The 21,237-nt window shown below is 31.4% G+C and overlaps 1 long non-coding RNA gene across 1 annotated transcript; it reads right to left on the minus strand.

The window, feature by feature from the left end:
* Positions 1-5,120: 5,120 nt before the first annotated feature.
* LOC134681714 (uncharacterized) lies at positions 5,121-17,029 on the minus strand. Its single transcript, XR_010100672.1, has 4 exons — positions 16,952-17,029; positions 9,391-9,557; positions 6,027-6,211; positions 5,121-5,242 (listed from the first exon to the last, which is right to left on the minus strand). It is a non-coding gene; the product is annotated as an uncharacterized LOC134681714 (long non-coding RNA).
* Positions 17,030-21,237: the final 4,208 nt, after the last annotated feature.

Raw genomic sequence — 21,237 nt, forward strand, 5'->3', positions numbered from 1 at the left:
AACATATTCACCAAGTTTTATTTCGATATGAAAAGTAATAAGGAAGAAAATTGGGAATTATTAATTTTATTTTTTCAAACTTCCTGACTTATGTGACGTAGTTTAAGTCTTTGAGCATGCCGGGAGTGAAATTAATCTCATTTAAGTCTTGTTCGTTAACCAGATAATAACGCTATTTAAAGCGCATCGACGACCTTTGGTGTAACTTTTAACCAACGAAAAGTGAGTGATAGCCATGCAACTTTTAAAATTAGATTGTAGGATTTATGTGTGGATTTTTTATACGAATTCTAGTAATTAAAGTAAATAATACAATAGAACATTTTTATGATTTTTTTCTTCAAACACTTTAAACAAACATATGAAACTGACACGATCGATAGTGTATTAAAAATACATGTTTGTATTCTGAACTTTTTGCGTCATTCCAGCAAACATTTTCACTTGCTTGTACTGTGGAAATAAAATGTGTATTAATTTGTGACACTTAGTGAATGTTGAATGCGTAGTTAAACTCAAGGTAATTAAAAGATTAGCATTATGTAATTCTAATCTTTTGATCTTCATTCAGTGACATCTAGACGTCACGGTTCACCATTTCAGGTGTGAACAACATTTCGTATGAATGATATACGGGAGTTAGTTATAGTTATAGACACAGAAATGTAAGAAAAAGAATTAAAATGAATTTACGGGAGAAATAAGTCGCACAGTAACTGGATAGCTGTTGTATATATTTTTATATAATTTGCATAAGTTCACTTTTAAATGAATTATTATGACTTCTGATTACTTTTGTAACGATAAAATAGTGAATTATTTTAATTGAATAAATTTATAAATAAAAATAGCCTTCTAAACACGAGTGTATGAACTACAAATTGTACTTTTTTAAAATTAGAATCGGCAACCTTTAATATTTCAAACAGATTGCAATTATATAATTTAGTCCATCCAAAGCGATCTTTATTTACCTATTTAAGAATTAATGTTCTCATCAAAATATTTTAAATCTCGCAACGCATGAATACTTCAGCTATTTGAAAAAAAGATGTTTTAACAAATTGAGAGGAATTTAAGAATGGAATCGAAAAATTACGAATAGATATTCTTTTCAAGTGTGAAAAACGTCAACCAAATTTATTCATAATCGGGAGCGTCCTGATTAAAATAGTCTTTTTCTCACAACGTATAATACTTTAGTAATTTGACCAACGATGTTTAAAAAAAAAGACAACGACATTTAATGTCATCTTAAAGTCTGTTCAACTGGCAAGAATACCCCTAAAGCGGACAAGCAGTTTTTTCTTTAAATTGCTGTCATTGAATATCAAGAAAGAAAATAAATCCCAAAATTAATTTGAAACTTTAATACTCAATAGTTTTCCTAGAAAATATTCACATCCCTTGGGGTTTGTTAGTGTACGTCCAGTTGCATATATTTTACATGAATGTCGGAACAATTGTGATGAAGTCGAATTTCTTCCTTTATTCGAGAATTATCTAATTGATATATAAATTTGTGATTTTACTATGTTCATAACTTCGATGAACCGAAGCAAGTTATATATCGACCTGTATTTAAATCGAATTGTTCCTCTTCTTCTTCCTTTTCTTTTGGTATACAATAGTCTATCGAATTCGATGATTACATACTGTTGGCATACGTGGACTAGTCTATTTACAAAACTGTTACCCCGATTTACACAAAATGTATGTTTCTTTCTTATGTTCAATGTATACAATGTATATATTTTAAATTGCGATATAGCTCCGTAACTTCACGGCTATACAGGCGTAGAAACGAATCGTCGACAACTGCGTACATTTTTTTAAATCAATATTTCAGGTATGTTCCAATCTGTCCTTAACTATTGACAACGAGTATATATTACATTTTCCCAAATTAAACCTTGGAAAACATGTAAATAGATTTATATTTCATCAAATCTTTTTCTTTGTTGGTATTATTTATATTTTTATAAATAATATTCTTTACACCAGTAATGTTATTTATAAACAAGCGTATGAGTTTAGTAATGACTAGTATATTATATCACTTTTGGACACGTAAGACAGAGATGTATATTATACACCTGATAGTTCAAAATGGAGAGTTATAAGTTATCGGCCGTGTACACTGATCAATACCTACAGAAGTGAAACGATGCATGAACTAGCAATCCCGACAGGAAATCGCTTGAATACCTGAACGTGTCACCTCACAATACCTTTGGAAGTAATACCTTCAGCCATACTGGTGATCAGATGAGGGACGATACGAATTTATTTGAATAAAATTTATTACTTTAAAGAATTATAAACGAATTAGATTTTCGAAAACAATTTTCACGGAACACTTATTTATGATTTGAAGTTTGACTTTTTAACTAATTCCAATATTAACAGTTTAAAAATAACAGACTATGGTTATTTAAAAAACATTTTCCGTATCAAGTTAGTTAGTCAGATAAAACAACCGTACGATTGACAAGATATCGACATGCAAATACGACTACATCGGTTACTGTAGTTTTGGTCCTTTGTGGTTTATAGACATATCGTGATTTTTAATCGGAGAAGATGACAAAATGGCGGAAAGCAGAGAATTGATACTCTAAATTTAAAATCGATGGTGATCTCTTACCTAGCGGAATAAAACTTTAATATCTATAAATTTGAGCATTTCTATACATAATGGACATAATATCAATTTTTGATTTTTTTGCGAAGTTTCCCTTTAAGGATGTATTCTTCTGACCTTTCAGTCTCATTCAGTCTCGTTGAAATCTCGTTCTTGAATTATTTCCAAAACATGTGATAAAAGTGGGAAGTATCAATGAATTTTAAAAATATTATAATCAAACATAACTCTGTGAAAAAATTGTGTATTTACAATGAATGTTTTTTTAGTAATCCAGTTTTCAAATTTCACGACCAATCAAGTCAGTATTTTAAGCCAAAATTTTGAGAAAACGAGTTAGGGATACAAAAAATGATTTTACAAGAATCATGTACATCCCATATCATTTTGGTCTTTTCATATTTCTTAGATATGTATTGATCAATCATTTATAACTATAAAAGTTGAAATAATATGCGTTTTGTACTTAAAAGTGAGAAAAATCACAAAAATACAAAATTGACAACATGGTAAATTTTACACAAAAAAGCGTCAAAATATGATAAAACATTCTTATATTAACACCTACATATAGTTTTTTTAGGTAAAATTTATTCAGATTGGTCCACTTCATCTTTATAGAAAGTATGAAAAAAAGTTTAATTGTGGAACTGTGATTTTTTTTCACGATAATAGCCCCAAAATAGGCAAAAATCGATGAAAAAGGGGAAAATCACCAAAATTAGGCATTTTCAAAGAGCCGTAGCAAAAAAAGAAGTGCACCACCATATGATTTTTTCTTCACCAATTATTTTGTTACATTCTTCTTAACCCAAAAATCAGGTTAAGAAAAAAAGTTTAATTCTAGAAATTTTTGGCTCCTCAGAGGTGTACATCCTTAAGTTAAATAAAACTATAAAAGTCACATCTTCTTTTTTATACACAACTCTTAAAAATTGTGAACTACAAAATAACAGTATTGCATAATAGTCGTGAGGATATATATGACAAACAATCATATTTAGTATGACGATCATACTAAAAATGATTGTTTGTCATATTTATAGCAAAAGCTCTGTTGTTATTACTGTGTTTCATAAAGACAAATGATGAAAATAATTATATATTACTCTACACGCGCACAGCGAGAGCCATAAAGAGTCATATTATATTCTCATTTTTTGTAATTTTGTTTAAATCTATTCTTTTTCTTTGCATTATATATATTGAACTCAAGCTAGAACTGTATGTGTACTAACTCCAAATTCTTTCTTTTTTAATACTTTCGTATCAGTGTAGTAGGACACACATGTTGAAAGAAAGGGATGGCCACTGTAAAGCGACAAATGCGTCCTCAATCTTGGAGCGTGTATATGATTTTATTTTTCCATATAATTTCACTTTTTCTTGTCATGCCATTTTGCTGTTTGTACAAAAAAAGGAGCTTGGGGTATATTCAACTTGACAAAATCAGATAATTGGAAAGAAAAACTTAACCTTACGGTTAATCATACCACTTAATGTATGTTTTGATTGGTCTTTGAAGTGAACAAATGTATTCCGTGTACATTGTGAATTTAAAAAAGACTTGCACTTTAACTTCCTATTCCTGTGTTTTTGTTACATTTTGACGAAGTGTGAATTATTATGGCGGGTGATGCAGGCATAAGAGGAGTCGCTTATACTGTCGACGCACCCGGTCTCGCTTTGTGTGTGTGTGTGTGTGTGTGTGTGTTGGGGGGAAGGTATGCGGTTCTTTCATTTTTTGTCTGTTACCTTGATTTGTGTCTTCTAAGTCGATTTGAACATCGGTATACTACTGTTGCCTCAATTTGCTTATTTCGCAAATCATATAGTAGCTTGACATCAAGCCAGTATGAACCAAAATAGCAATAATTCATACTATATATTAAAACAGGAAATATGATAGTTGTGTTACAAGCCATTATGTCTTACCTTGTTTTACATGGTCAGGATTGAATCCGCTCCTAAATACTTTTGGTGAACCCCACTCAGTACTGATCATGACGTTATGATATGGCTGATACCAAAAATCGTAACCGAATTCAATAGACTCCCGTTCCTATTTTTTCTTAATTGTAAAGCTTTTGCCGTCGATCAAAACAAAACCACCTTAAAGTAATAAAATGAAACGTTTTAGAGCATACAGCAATAGATTAAGGGACCAAAAATGTCATATTGGGTTTTGGTTTGCACGTACTGTCAAGGAAATGCAGTTGTATCGAAATCTCTTTACTTTTAAAAAAAGTAAACGACGATAGTTGTTTCATTTTCAATCATACCGCATTATCTTATTTCATATAGTATTTTGTTTTAGTGTCTTGTAGTTGTAATGTTCACGAAAGTATCCATGAATATAATGTCGTAAAATAAACAAATTTGAAAGAGTTTTTTTTTTAAATTGAGGACAAAAAAAATACCATTAGAGAATTTGGGAAAGAAAACTACAAGAATCTAGTTCGTTATGTATAACATGCCTTTTGTGTCTCCTTTCGGATCTCCCATACAGCTAATCATTATATCACCGGAACCAAGACAATGTGTCGTGTGAGGAGCTGACATCCCTGATTTTTCTGTCATCTCCCATGGCTCAATACTCTTAATAAAATATAAAACTTTAAAACATTTTTGTACTATTTTGTTTAAAGTTTGATATCTTTATTTTGGTATGCTTCAATTGTTTTTGAACTTCTGCTGATTTAAAACCATATGGTACTTCATATTAAACTAAAAAGTTGAATATATTTTATACACCTGAATAGCTAAGTTTTACTATAAAATACGTATACATAGAATTACGTGTAAAAGAAAATCTTTTATTTTATCAGAAAATTGAGAAATGTACTGCTATCGATTTATTGTCTTCCCGAACTCTTATTCGCATACAGCGTTTCCGTTTGTATTGATGTTAACTATGAAACATTTCGTTTTTAAATTCGGCAAGCAGACAGCACAAGTTCCATGGAAAACCCACGATGAAATAAAAGTTAAACACATGTGAAATAGATTTAACATAAACCGATTATGAAAGAAAATTTCAATTCGCCAACTATCACTGCTATACCAAAATTTAATTAATAAGTGTGAAAGTACGAAGTATATATTAAAACACATGTATACCCCTCTATCTTTTTAAAGGTAATATTTTTGGTTAGCTTACTTGTGAGGTGAACCGTGAAGTCATTATTAGGTTAGGTAAACTACCCTCCTTTAAGAGTAGACTAGTCCGACATATATCCAACCTATATGTTTGTAGGACTAGGCTTCTTCGAAAGTAGGGTAGTATACCTTACCTTATAAAGACTTCACGGTTCAGCTAACAAGCAAGCTAACCAAAGATATTACCTTTGCCTTCACACTAAATGCAAACGGCTGTAATTACCGTGTCTAGTTGAGTTTCCTTTGATCGGTCCCAGTGTCCACCACATATATTATGTTGCTGTTGACTGATGGTAAAATAAGTCGGTTTCTAGATCTGGACGGGTCGTCATGACAACTGGAACATGCATTCCATCCTGTATGATGAAGTTCGTCTGCCACATTTGGCATATGCAGTCTGTGGATAACCTTTAAAAAGATCATCAAAGCTAAAATAACTTCCCAGGTATGTATGAAACTGTTACATAGGTGCATGACTTACCATGTTAATCTATTTATTTGGCATGGCTTACTGATAAATAGTTATATCAATCAGGCAATTGTTATATAAAAAGCCAATAAGAGCCTCCATCAACACGTGTTTAGTAGCTCTGTGTTATACAATCGTTTGTATCTAATACTTTGGTCGTTAGAAATCTCTTGTTATTCAATGTTTATTTTTAAAATAGAATGTTAATAAATTATGTTTCAACTGAAAATAAGGGACATAACAACGTCAACAAAGTGTGATTGGTATTTTCAAAATCTCTATAATGTAGTGTTCACCTAATATTGATGGTAACACGGTCACCACCGGCTATTATATATAGTATCTGCAATTGGAAATATATCCTTGCTACAGAATGATATGTTACCGCTTAACGACATGAAGACTGGACTATGTCATTGTCTCTTTGAATTTAGAATTACTCTTTTCGAATTATTAACGTCACTTTGACATACTTTAAAAAACTGATATTCTGTCTCAGAAATTGCCATTTGCATTTATGCATATTGATGTTATTTATTTTCCTATACTAGTATCAAAACTTTTCTTTTAATGATTGAATAGTCACGACAATATAGGACAGAAAGATGCATTGATTAAACCAATAGTAGGCATAAGAAATGACCAAGGTATTCATTTTGCATTATCGGCTATGGAGCATGAAAGTTAAAGGGGTAACTTGAGCAATATATCCGAAAGAGAGATGCGTAGAAGTGAATTAAATAAAAATTTTGACAAAAAAGAAATATATATCCAACGTATATAATTCTGTCAGGTTTTGCTTCTTGTGAATCACTCTGCTATTGTTTTGTTTTCGTAGTCAAAATTTTTGTCCCTTAGTGTACCTTGTGAAATAACATGCAGACATGTAAAAAAACATGCAAAAATGTGAATTTATTTCATAACCTCTCTTTGGCAGTTCACTTTTTTTTTGACAAGATACTATATAGTTGAAACAAACAAACAAACAAACAAAACAGTGTTCAGTGTTGAGAAAAAAATTGCAGCAAAAACAAATCTATTGACAAAAAGATAAAGTTACCTTTTTAATCAAAATTAACATGTATTAATAAAGATACTGGAATCACAGAATGTGATGTTTTTCTAACACTGCTTATTTCGTCTTAAAGCTAATACTAGTATACTAAATCCAAAACCCATTTGTTTTTCAATCTGGGATAACGTGGTTTATAATTTAGTGGATATATCTTTCTGCAAGTGCGATTAGTTAGCTTGATATTTTGTCGGAAAGGGAATCATGCCAGATCTTCATTTTTATCATGTAGAATCATCAGACAAAAAGTTTTATGTTTTATTTCTACAATAAGTCTTAGCCAGTTTTCCTTTCAAGCAATTAAATTTTGCTAATCTTATGTGTCCCATACTGTCAATCTTTTAAGAAACATTTAGCCTCACCACGTTTATTGATGAAATATAGCAATGCCTTTATCGAATATAGCTGAATGTTCCCAAAATAAAAAGCATCTAGAAATGAATGTAGAAGAAAAAAAAACATTTGCTATTCGGATACATGTATCAGTGAGCTGTGCTCATTCGTTTTGGAGACTCAAGAGGTAGTAAAAATGAAACATTTAATATTGTCACTTTCAACATCTTTTCAGTTGCTTGAAAAATGCGTAATGAGAGCAAATTTGTCCTAAAATGTGAGAAACTTAAGACAAGATAAAGACTTACTTTATATACAATACCTTGCAATCAGTGGCGTAGCTTGCATGTATGCTCAGATGCTCAAGCATCCACATCATTTTGGCAAACAATTTTTTTTAATAAATATATGATTGCATGTGTTCACAGCAGATACAAACGGTGATATCCGAATGTTAAAAGGGTGAGGATTTGAAAATATCGTCCAATCATTTACAAAGCAGTATGCGTGGTCTTTCCCATAGGATCATTTAGTGTATTTAAGCAAGATGGATAAATCGCAAAAAAAGTTTTCTCTACTTTTTCGTGAAAAGTCTAAGTCGTAGCTTGTCGTCGGCTGCGACAAGCATAGAGGGTGGTTATAACAAGTCCGCATGTTTAGTCTGAAATTGAGCAAGTTGACAATTAAACCGTTATATCCTGATAACGTTTCCTGTGACGCGAAAGACAACGTGATAAAAACTGTATTTGTATAATGGAGTGTCATCATTTCTTTGCTAATGAATACCTTCTCCATCTAGTTACAAATATTTTAATTTTATTTTCAAGAAAAGAGTACCTATGTCCCAGCATTACACTTATTTTAATTATCGAAGATACAAAATATCTGGAGAGAAATAATATAATAGCTTCCGAACAAATGCAATTGGATTTCAGTTTTAATTTATATTTCCAATGGGTTCAAAATAGATGATCAGGACTTATTTTCGCAATTGTCAGAGACATTGCTGATGATACAAGTTTCACAAAAAGCTGGCAGGAATTGTATACATGACAGTGCTAACAAGACCAGACGGAAGCAGGCCGCCCGGTATTTCCATGTCCACTGCAACGCTTTAAGACAATTAATAAAAAAAACAACATTGTGAGGCTTATATTCCGAGAAAGGGGATCACTTCGGTTCCTATATTCCGAAGTTCCATGAACAGAGGTGCCGCTGTACTTGTTATATTTTTGTGATGTCAAGTGTGAAAATTTAACATTAAATATTTTTGAATTGAATGAAGGTACTTTCGAGAAAACAATAAAATTCTGTTGGAAAATGAATATATATTTTCCATTCTCAATTTTATTATATATTGGTTGGTATTTTGAAATTAAACAAAAATCTAACTAGTGTCGGATTCTATGGGAATACTCATGCATGAATGGGAAAATGTAAAAAAAAAAAAAATTTCTGCATAATATGGTCCCAACATTTTTTCGCCTCGCTCCGCTCGGCCACAATTTCGCACCCACATCATTTCAACCCTGGCTACGCCACAGGCAATACAATAGATATAGGAAGATGTGGTGTGAGTGCCAATGAGACAACTCTCCACAAGTCTTTTAAACAATACTACAACAGGCTGGGGTTTATTATCGAAAATACGATTCACTGTATATGTTGGACAACACCCACACCACCCCTTTCCCCATCCTCAAAGTACGGTACCTTGCAGTAAGTTGGTGATTGTGGGTCAACATCTACTGTGACCAGGTAATCTGGCTCAACATTCCGTCTGCTTGGTGGGATGATACAGGGAATATATACCAATGTCTCCCTAGCCACGCTCCGCATGGCAGAAAGTGGTGAGGCATATCCAGGTCCTCCGCAACAAGCTGTCGAGAAAAAGAAAAATGTGTTACAGCCGATTGCATTGAGTTTGTAGGCAAAGGTAATAATTTTGGTAAGTTATTGGGTTAGTTGAACTACCCTCCTTTTAAGTTTAAACTAGTCCGACAGATAACCAATCTATCCGTCTGTAGAACTAGGCGTCTTCGAAAGGAGGATAATAAACCTTTTCTAATAATTCCTTCACGTTACAGCTAGCAAGTAAGCTAACCAAGGATATTTCCTTTGCCTACACATTCAATGAAATCGACTGTAAAAAAAATAAAAATACAAGGGGAAAAGTACATTTGAATTCATAGTAGTGTGACTGTACAAACAATATTTCCAGACAGAAGTGTGGAGCAACGAAATGCACAAATACAATAGATAGATAATGTTAGATTTGAAATGTAATTCCAAATTGTTGGGTTACTTCATTTATTATTACTGAAGTTATTTATTTTATTTGTAATACTTGTAGATACGATTTTTGGGTATTTGCGCATACATGTAACGTTGCGCTCTTATGAATTGATATATTTCCCGTTTTTAAGTTTTATGACGTTTCGCTTTTGACGTACGTTACGTTGTCTAGTTTTTATTCATTGCAAGTTATTTGATATTCGGAGACACATCATTATTTTTATAGAGAGATCATAATCGGTAAGAGATAATTTATGTACATTTTTAAGAACAATATTTATTTAAAGAAGAAATATTAAGAATTGTAAAAGTATTTATAAATTAATATTTATTCTAATTAACTTTTTCATTTAACAAGTTACTTATGAAGCGTGAAAGAAAGTGAATCATATTGTTTGATTAGTATTATGCTTTTAGTGTTTTAAGTTATATTTTTACTTTACAAAAAGACAAATACGATGTATGTTAATGTGTATTTGTATTTTATTGTAGAGAATCGGTTGTTGTGATATAGTATAAGAAGCCAAAATTAAATGTAATTTTGAAGAATAAAAAATACTTATATAGACCGCATACTCGACTTATCGCCTTATTTGATGTCTTTGATGTGATCCGTTACAGATAATTTTATTAACCAATACAGTCGGAAAGCAAGCCCTTAGAAACGACCGTTGTTGCTACTTTCTTAAGACAACAATGGAACTGATATTAAAACCCGCCATTCTGAAATTGCGTTAATTTCGCGGAATTTTTTTTTTGGCGCCAATTTGGAAGTTTATCCCTTTTTCAGTTTCCTACTAGCCATTAGGGTCTGTAAATATATTTATTTCGATTTGTTAAGCATGGATTATATTATCAACAGGAATAAATTCTCAAACATGTCAAATTGGCCGTCTTTTAACGATCCCGTAATGCCGTTGATCGTCGTTTAAAATTATTTTCTTCTCTTTTTTTCATAGATTTAATAACAAAGACTATATGTACTATACAAAAAAATAATAACACGTATTTCAAAATAAAAATAAAAGCATCAAGTATAACGTTCTATCACCCCTTGGGAAACCCCGTTTTAACTAAATTCCAAAATAAGGACATTTTTTGACATTGTAGTTTTTCGGTCTTACACATTGATGTCACCTTGCATCTAAACACAGTCAATGTACACATATTTAGTATGTTTGTTTGAAAAAGTAATGGCGAGATCAGCTGTGAATATTTGACTGGATTAATATATTCTCTTTAGACTAATTCAGTGAAATGTATGACTTAACTAAAACAAGGTAACTAAGTAAATCGTATACTGTCTTTGCTCAACACTAACTGCTTTAGATGACCGACATAAAACACATTTTGTGATTTTAAGGAATCCTGCAAAAGTAAATGAAAAAGTATTGTCCTAAATTTGAACTTAGGCAGCCAACAAACCATTTGATTTTCTGGTGGGGTAGGGGTTGGTGGCTATTGAGTATTGATTGTAATATAATTTGTTTTTTTACCCTGAGAAAAAAATGTTTCTTTTACCCTCAGCTGCCATTTAATGAAATGCTAAAATTGAAAAGAGAAGAATTGTTTTCAACTTGTCAGGGGAAAAAAATCCATAGTTCCCCCTCCTAAAAACAAATGGTTGCTGCCCAAACAATCTCTTTCAGAGTATCATTTTAATCAATCTTATTCAAAGCTTTATTATACTGACATGAAGTGTGACTGAATTTTGACTTGTGATCTAAAACATAATTGTCCACTTAGCCCCCAGAAACTGCTCTGAAATACTTTCACATAAATATAAAAATGCATAGTTTTTTTAATGTTATTAATTATAATTTTTTTCAAATAGAAAAAGAAAAACATTACTGAGTCTATTTTAATCTTATTCATTTTCAAGTTCATGATTAGCACCATTTATTTATTGGTTTAGTGTGTCATTTTATAATTTGAGCCCATTCATTAATTTAAAAACTATAACTTGCATGAAATCAATGAGATAACATTTATTGATATATTTAGATTGTTCATACAAAGATTGCAAATAATTTTCCTTTTATTTAAAACAATTAACAGAAGATTTTACATTCAGAATACTTTCATTATGATCTCTTTTAAGTTTAAATGAAAAAGGTAGGACCTACTTGCAAGTGTCAGAAATGAAAAGGAAATCAACTCCTGTTTTTTTTTTCATTTTCATACTGTCTTGATCCATTATTCATGAATATTTAGACTACCCCTTGTATAAATTGAGTAGACATTTATTTCTGTGTTAAAATAATTTGGTTGCAGCAGTAAAAGTACTTACCAAAACATGAATATTAAATTAACTCTTGGAATATTAAATTAATATTAAATTATTAACCCTATTATGGCACATAGGGACACATCTAGGGCCTATTTCACTGGGACTGAGTTCTGAAAAGTGATAAAATGTGTTTCTCTATTTTTTGGCACATGTTTATAGTATCAAAATGTATATAAGAGATTATTTTTAATAATATCCACTTGTAAATAACAGCATATGGTGTTTGATATAACAATAGTTTTTCATGATAGTGTCAAACAAAGGGACGTAACTCGTGAATTACCGTCGGCCCCGCTTCGTCAGAAATATCGACACTTCTAACTGGCACATTTGCGTATCTGTGCATATCAACTGGCACAAATTTGACATATCATAGTCAAAGTTATGTTACATAACACAATTTAAATTCAGCATAGCTTCCCGAGAAGTTAAGAAAGAAAATTACGATTTAATTTTTTTTGACCACATTTTTTGGTCAACACCTACACTTTGAAGACATATTATGAAAGAAAGAAATGAGTTAAATCCATAATTGAGTTAATGAAAATATTCCTTATATACTCAAGAATGTTCACTTAAAAGCAAATTAGTTTTAATTCATTGTAACAGCTACAAATTCAAAAAAACGGGCTTCCCTTTTTTGGGTAAAAAAATGCCCATATATGGTAATCACATGACGTCCATTGTTGCTTTAAGAAATGGGGTCAAACCGGGGTCAGCTTTCCGACTGATATCGCTACACTTGATTGCATTTAACTAATAGCATACTCTATGAAAAAAAATTGTTTATTACATTTCTTATATATTATAAGCTTATCATGAAGTAGTCTGGATATTTATTTAAAATTACGTAATTTTATACACCTGACAGGAGAAAAATTAATACTGTTCAAAACACTATATGCGCACATTAAATAAGATGTTCATGAATCACCTTATATATATCACTGTGCTTAAACGGCCGTGGGTAACTTAAGTTACCCACAGCCCAAGATGGCGGACTCTAAACTTGTTGAGATGATAGTTGATACGAAATCTACTTTTTGCAACGTTTTTCATGATCTATGTAAATATTGATTAGAATTTTGAATAAAGAAATCACTTACCATCACTACAAATTTGTTAATTTTGACTTCATTTTAGCACAAGGCCAACTTTTAAAAAATGCATAAGATGTCCGTAACTTATAAGTCAAAAATAATCAGACTGTCCGTAACTTTATTTTCGGATGTGGGTAACTTTTTTTTTAAATTGTAAGATTAACAATTTCAACACTTAAAGGACAATAAACACTATCAAACCCCTTAATTATTACATAGATTTATACAATAACTTACTATATGCTTCAAACTAAACAAGAGTGTCACGGATTTTCCGTTAAATTTAAATAAAAAAATATTCCAGGGATAAAACGGGATCTTACGGTACGGCGAAATTTATCTAACATTTTTCTAGCTTTAAAGATTGTTCACTGATGAGTCCTTGGTCGATGTAGCCGCGGAAAAATTGATAATAATTTCTGAATTGTTAGCCAAAAAAGTATGGTGTCTTCACTATATCTAGTGTGATGTGTTGTTGAATGTGAGAAAAAAAAGCCAATATCTAGGAATAGATGGAAGGCTATATTGTTGAATAGGATTCAGTTTATTATAGCAATAAAAGTAGATTTGAGCTTTCAAAAGTTTCATTGACCTCAGGGATTCAATAAGATTGGGTATCAAATCATACATATATCTTCTTTAGAGGTTTAGACTGACATAGCAGTTAACAATCTATAAAGCCAGTAGAATGTAAGATTATACATTAATATTGCCGTACAATTTTCTACATAAGAAAATGCCTGTACCAAGTCAGGAAAATGGCAGTTGTTATCCATTCGGTTGAGCTTTGGATTTTTCCATTTGATAAAGGACTTTCCTTTTTTGAATTTTCTTCTGAGTTCATTTTTTTTATAATTTTACTTTTAAATGCCTGTACCAAGGCAGGAATATGGCCGTTGTTTTCTATTCGTTTGGTGTGTTAAATTGAGCTTTTGGTTTTGCCATTCCACAAAGGACTTTCCGTTTGAATATTCTAAGGAGTTCGGTATTTTTGTTATTTGTTATTACTGAAGTTATTTATTTTATTTGTAATACTTGTAGATACGATTTTTGGGTATTTGCGCATACATGTAACGTTGCGCTCTTATGAATTGATATATTTCCCGTTTTTAAGTTTTATGACGTTTCGCTTTTGACGTACGTTACGTTGTCTAGTTTTTATTCATTGCAAGTTATTTGATATTCGGAGACACATCATTATTTTTATAGAGAGATCATAATCGGTAAGAGATAATTTATGTACATTTTTAAGAACAATATTTATTTAAAGAAGAAATATTAAGAATTGTAAAAGTATTTATAAATTAATATTTATTCTAATTAACTTTTTCATTTAACAAGTTACTTATGAAGCGTGAAAGAAAGTGAATCATATTGTTTGATTAGTATTATGCTTTTAGTGTTTTAAGTTATATTTTTACTTTACAAAAAGACAAATACGATGTATGTTAATGTGTATTTGTATTTTATTGTAGAGAATCGGTTGTTGTGATATAGTATAAGAAGCCAAAATTAAATGTAATTTTGAAGAATAAAAAATACTTATATAGACCGCATACTCGACTTATCGCCTTATTTGATGTCTTTGATGTGATCCGTTACAGATAATTTTATTAACCAATATCGCTACACTTGATTGCATTTAACTAATAGCATACTCTATGAAAAAAATGTGTTTATTACATTTCTTATATCTTATAAGCTTATCATGAAGTAGTCTGGATATTTATTTAAAATTACGTAATTTTATACACCTGACAGGAGAAAAATTAATACTGTTCAAAACACTATATAAAAATATATAAAATAATCAGACTGTCCGTAACTTTATTTTCTGATGTGGGTAACTTTTTTTTTAAATTGTAAGATTAACAATTTCAACACTTAAAGGACAATAAACACTATCAAACCCCTTAATTGTTTCATAGATTTATACAATAACTTACTATATGCTTCAAACTAAACAAGAGTGTCACGGATTTTCCGTTAAATTTAAATAAAAAAATATTCCAGGGATAAAACGGGATCTTACGGTACGGCGAAATTTATCTAACATTTTTCTAGCTTTAAAGATTGTTCACTGATGAGTCCTTGGTCGATGTAGCCGCGGAAAAATTGATAATAATTTCTGAATTGTTAGCCAAAAAAGTATGGTATCTTCACTATATCTAGTGTGATGTGTTGTTGAATGTGAGAAAAAAAAGCCAATATCTAGGAATAGATGGAAGGCTATATTGTTGAATAGGATTCAGTTTATTATAGCAATAAAAGTAGATTTAAGCTTTCAAAAGTTTCATTGACCTCAGGGATTCAATAAGATTGGGTATCAAATCATACATATATCTTCTTTAGAGGTTTAGACTGACATAGCAGTTAACAATCTATAAAGCCAGTAGAATGTAAGATTATACATTAATATTGCCGTACAATTTTCTACATAAGAAAATGCCTGTACCAAGTCAGGAAAATGGCAGTTGTTATCCATTCGGTTGAGCTTTGGAGTTTTCCATTTGATAAAGGACTTTCCTTTTTTGAATTTTCTTCTGAGTTCAGTATTTTTATAATTTTACTTTTTAATGCCTGTACCAAGGCAGGAATATGGCCGTTGTTTTCTATTCGTTTGGTGTGTTAAATTGAGCTTTTGGTTTTGCCATTCCACAAAGGACTTTCCGTTTGAATATTCTAAGGAGTTCGGTATTTTTGTTATTTTTTTTTTTTTTATATAAATTACTGTACATCTACGAATAGATATTCTTTGAAAGTTATTGACATCATGCTAAAGTTACGGACATCCCTATTTTTATAAGGAAAAAAGTTACGGACAAGTTGTTTTGAAGTTACGGACATCATAAGTGTTTTGGAAATTCGTGCTGTAATCTTTTATTTTGTATTAACAAACCACGTTTTACATTGCAGAGTGTTCCTAAAAGATTTATATAACTTTTTAATTACTGAACATTTCTTTTGTATTCATGGTATTGTAATTATATAGGAGCAAACATCCTAACCGAAGCCAGGCGGCTCCATCTTGGGCTGTGGGTAACTTAAGTTACCCACGGCCGTTTAAGCACAGTGTATATAAAAGATCTTGCGCAATTGGCTTTAACATGAAATCATTAAAAGATTGATTTATTGTTGGTTGCTTAACGTCCAGTGGCAAATATGTCATGCATATTCAGGACGAGAACAAGTTAATAATAAATACAATATGAAGGTCTAGTAATAGAGGCCATGCGGGATGATGGTCGGGGAAATTTGGACTGCCACTGGATAGGGACAGAAATATTGCCTTGCAACATGTCACATACGAACCCCTCAAATCCGCATTAAAAGAAAGCTCAACACAACTACAGCAATCGAAACAAAAACAAAAGAAGAACACAGATAAAAATGATTACTCAAAACCACAAAGAATGTCGTATATAGACGTATAAATGTGATCAATTTTTTTGAAAATGCAGGAACTTAAATGAAAACATCCACATTAGTCAAAATTAGAGCTGCACACTGATCTAAAGACATTCGCAGTCACGTCTTATAGAGCGGTCTAAAAAAAATTAAAAAAATATATTTTAACTTTAGAACTCACCAGATTCCTCTTCACAGTCAGACAATTTAAAAAAGAATAAATTCTTACAGGTAGCAGACGACTCAACCGTAAAGCAAGAAATTGTTGTCCGGATGTAAAATAATAAATGGTTGACTAGTTATGAATATGATATTTGGTTTGCTGGTTTAAATGCAATGTCATTATATTTTGTAATAAGGTGGGTTTTTTTAGAATAGGGACAAGGGGTCATAAATATCTCTTTAAAGTCTTATCTGATCTGTTCTGTCGAAACGAAAGAGGATGGGAAGATGGCTGCTATTGTCAGAACTGAATTTGCCTTTGATTCAAATACCCCAAAAGTTGTTAAATAAATCCTGTGCAAGAGTGCAACTCTAATTTGATCTTCTTCAGTATCAGAGTGCAATATCCACCTCTGTAACTTTCAAGGACAAGTCATTTGCCTTTATTGTAGATCTTACTATGCTGAACATTACTGCTGTTCACAGTTTATCTCTATCTATAATAATATTCAAGATAATAACCAAAAACGAAAAAATTTCCTTAAAGTTACCAATTCTGGGGCAGCAACCCAACAACAGGTTGTCCAATTCATCTGAAAATATCAGGGCAGATAGTCCTTGACCTCTTAAACAATTTTACCCCTGTCAGATTTGTTCTAAATGCTTTGGTTTCAGAGATATAAGCCAAAATCTACAATTTTCCTTATGTTCTATTTTTAGCCATGGCAGCCATCTTGGTTGGTTGACCGGGTCACCGGACACATTTTTAAAATAAGATACCCAATGATGATTGTGGCTAAGTTTGGTTAAATTTGGCCCATTAATTTCAGAGGAGAATATTTTTGTAAAAGTTAACGACGACGACGGACGACGAAGGACGACGATGACGGACGACGACGACGACGGACGACAACGACGACGACGACGAACGAGGACGACGGCGACGACGATGGATGACGACGGCGACGGCGACGACGGACGACGGACGCCAAGTGATGAGAAAAACTCATTTGGCCCTTTGGGCCAGGTGAGCTTAAAACTAGAACTAAATATGCGCTTTAAAAGTTTTGTCAGTCAAATGAAATAATCATATTTCAGGGAAGTAGCTAAAAAAGAAGGTATGCGATGAAAAAGGGATGAGTTAAGATATCTTAAGGGGGAAAAAAAGTTGGAGTGAAAAGATGTATTAGTATGTAGAATAATAAAAGCTCTCGCTTTTTAACATGTCAATGGTAAGGGGTTTGCACAGGGCTAAGTAGGGGAATATAGATAACAACTTAAAAAGTTAAAACAAATACACACAATCTCACTCGATGGATAGCTTTCAGTGCGTTTGTATCTGTAATTTTGCTCGCGAATATGTGCAACAAACATTGATTGGGACTTAGTTAACAATCGAATACAAATGTTTATTATAAACATGTACTTAAAGAAAATAATGGTATAATTGTACCCTATGACAAAACTTATTTGTACATAAATGTATTCATTTAATTTTAAGAATTGCTTTATCCGTGTGATATGACTTTTGTTATCAACTGCTACCGGTTTATTATCCCATGCTTTTCCGTAATGCTATCGCATTACATTTCGATGTCAATTGGCAAATTCCGGAAAACACATCTCAATAGTATGTTTTTTGTAGTTGGTGTAAATCCTAACAAAGTTGGATTAAAAAAAAAACACAAATCAGGAAATTATATAATTATTAAAAAATGTAGAACAAATTTTACAACAAATGCATTGTTTCAAAGTTTTAAAAATAGCTTTAGTCTGTATGTATTCTGCTGAAATATATGATAAAAAGAACATAACATATAATTTTTCATATCATACCCCTCATCAGACCATGGCTCTTGGGCTGATATCATGACCTAGGGCTGATAAGGGGGCTGGTATGAAAACTGCCATGATACAATCTATATTAATCGACGCTAGCGGATATGACAGAGAACATTTAGTAGAAAAAACTGTACATACGTGGTTCTAGGAAAATGTTTAATAATTCGGTCAATGATTTAGTCAAAGTCAGTGAAGGACAAACGGTGAAAATCTTTTCACCAAAAGTTCATTTTATACATATTCTACCTAAATGTCAACAATTGAGCCATGAAAATAATAACCCTAAAGAAAAAGCAGTACTTTTGTATGTAGCTGTCTCTTCAACTTTGCTCTTATTTGCTGATATCATGACCTAGGGCTGATAAGGGGGCTGGTATGAAAACTGCCATGATACAATCTATATTAATCGACGCTAGCGGATATGACAGAGAACATTTAGTAGAAAAAACTGTACATACGTGGTTCTAGGAAAATGTTTAATAATTCGGTCAATGATTTAGTCAAAGTCAGTGAAGGACAAACGACGATCTGACGAACCGAACACCCCATCAGTTTATGTCATGAGCTTCAGATGGGTGTTTTATAATTTTTTTTACGGAAAGAAGCTGAGAGACATAAAACAACGAATTTTAAGGGTTACCATGTTTGCATTTCTGTCATGATATCAGCCCAAGAGCCATGGTCTGATGAGGGGTATGATATGAAAAATTATACATAGGCAATTTTTTCCAACGTGTGTTTCACGTTTGTGCTCATCACGTGAGAATAACGTTTTTCACACGTGTGTATCACACTGGATAAACGTTTATATCACGTGTATTTTACAAACATGATATTCTCACGTGAAAATCACGTTTTATTCTGATCACGTGATATTCACGTTCAAATATAACATTATTATCACATGTAAAAATTTTAACGTGATTTGAACGTGTAAATATTGTGTTAATTTCACATGTAAATTTTTTAACGTGATTTTAACGTTTAAAAATTGTGTTAATTTCACATGTAGATTTTTCAACCTTATTTTAACATGTAAAAAGCGTGTTATTTTCATGTCTATTTTTTCACATGATTATGAAAAAATTTCTATCAATATCACATGTATTACTTATGTAAGTGCAAGTTGTTTTTTCATTGGCCATCATGGGGCCCATGAAAAAAACTTGTTATCTTCTTTTCACAGTCATAATGATTTACTGCTTTATCTCCTCTTTTTATTGCTAATAGATGTTACTCTCCGCCAATTTTCCCTACAAACATAAGAAAAGTTATACATGTATTGGTCAAGAAAAGAAGTATTGTTTTTGGCCCCTTGTTTATAAACTTTTAAGCCATAACCCCTCCCCAACCTCCTTTTGGGGTATGGAACTAGTTACTAAAGTTATTGCCTGGAAACAAAAGTCTTTAAACGACATGCCATACCATAATATCATTATGGTTGCAAGGTTTTATAAATATATCATGAATAATATAAGAATAAAATAAATATATCATGAATAATATAAGAATAAAAAAGTTTTTAAAAGGGATTTGAAAATAGAACTAATGAATTTGAAAAACAAATGAGGATGCACAAGTTGGTTCCTTTTTCCTTTTTCCTTTTTCGATATTCAAATTTTGAAAAATATTACAAGTCCAAACTAAATTTTTTTTTTCCTTCAAAATTTTTTTTCCTCAAAATTTTTTTTTTCCTCAAATTTTTTTTTCCTCAAATTTTTTTTTTATCTCAAATTTTTTTTCCTCAAATTTTTTTTTCCTCCAAATTTTTTTTCCTCAAATTTTTTTTTTCCTCAAAAAGTTTTCAATTTTTTTTTCGTTTCCTCATTCGGTTTCTTTTTCCTTTCAATATTCATTTACTCTTTCGGTTTCTATTTCCTTATTCGGTTTCTATTTCCTTATTGGATTTTCGTTTCCTTATTCGATTTCCATTTCCTTATTCGATTTCCATTTCCTAATTCGGTTTCTTTTTCCTTTTTCAATATTCGTTTCCTTATTCCGTTTCTATTTCCTTATTCCGTTTCTATTTCCTTATTCGGTTTCTATTTCCTTATTCGATTTCCATTTCCTTATTCGGTTTCTTTTTCCTTTTTCAATGTTCATTTCCTTTTTCGGTTTCTATTTCCTTATTCGGTTTCTATTTCCTTATTGGATTTTCATTTCCTTATTCGATTTCCATTTCCTTATTCGATTTCCATTTCCTTATTCGGTTTCTTTTTCCTTTTTCAATATTCATTTCCTTTTTCGGTTTCGGTTTCTATTTCCTTATTGGGTTTCTATTTCCTTATTGGGTTTCTATTTCCTTATTGGGTTTCTATTTCCTTAATGAGTTTCTATTTCCTTATTGGGTTTCTATTTCCTTTTTGGATTTTCATTTCCTTATTCAATTTCCATTTCCTTATTCAATTTCTATTTCCTTATTCGGTTTCTTTTTCCTTTTTCAATATTCATTTCCTTTTTCGG

This window comes from Mytilus trossulus, chromosome 8 (genome assembly GCF_036588685.1).
Source record: "Mytilus trossulus isolate FHL-02 chromosome 8, PNRI_Mtr1.1.1.hap1, whole genome shotgun sequence".
In the NCBI taxonomy this organism is placed as follows: Eukaryota; Metazoa; Mollusca; class Bivalvia; order Mytilida; family Mytilidae; genus Mytilus; species Mytilus trossulus.